Genomic DNA, 887 nt, shown 5'->3' with positions numbered 1-887 from the left:
GGGCTTAAGGAGAGCATGTGATGGGATGAGAACTGGGTGTTATAACTGACTGATGAATAACTGAAATCTTATTTAAAAATAATGATGCAGTATATGTTGGTAATTATATTTAAAATAAAGAAGAAGAAAATCAAAACTCCCTGGAGAAAAATGAAAAGGAAATCACAATGTTTCAAAATCTATGTGAGTGGAAATAAATGATGTTGGAGGCCACAGCATGGTTGGAGTCATGGATCAAACCAAGCCCTGACTTGTGTCTCCTTTAAAGTCCGGACGCTTTGATGAGGGGTTAAGGACAGGAAAGTTGAGTAACACTGAGGAAGGGTCTGTGCTACATGTCGTGCACTCGCCTACATGACTTCCCACATGCTCTCCCTACAAAAGGGAACTATGTGGTCAGGGTCATGAATTCTTAGTTGGTCCTTGTTGTTCCTGTACCTCCCATAACCCACTCCCTGGTTGATTGTCTTCCATTAATAGTAGCTAATGGCATTAGCCGTGACTACCCGGCATCACGAGATTTGCTTGTAGTTAATGTAAACTTGTAGTAGGAACTTGCGGTTATCTGACTAGGTACTGATGTATTACTCCTTCTATTGTGGTCTGCCTTATAAATGATTATAAGTGTGGAATAAAATTGGCACTGTTGGACATCATCCTCAGTGCTCCTCCTGCCCCCATCTCTTTGTCTCTTCATTTCTTTTCACCATCCTCTTACCCTCACGTTCCTGGTCAATTTGTCGCGCCAGCCGCGACAAGCAGTGCCCGAACAAGGACCTGAGCACATTTCAAGGGAGCGCGCATATACAGGCAAGTAGTTGCGGACAGTCAGGTAAGAGGGGCCCAGGTTGACGGGCGACAGCAGGAGTAAAATAACATGGGGCAAT

Source organism: Lontra canadensis, unplaced genomic scaffold, assembly GCF_010015895.1.
Source record: "Lontra canadensis isolate GAN:19392208 unplaced genomic scaffold, GSC_riverotter_1.0 scaffold9, whole genome shotgun sequence".
Lineage (NCBI taxonomy): Eukaryota > Metazoa > Chordata > Mammalia > Carnivora > Mustelidae > Lontra > Lontra canadensis.
Note: the sequence above shows the minus strand (reverse complement) of the source record.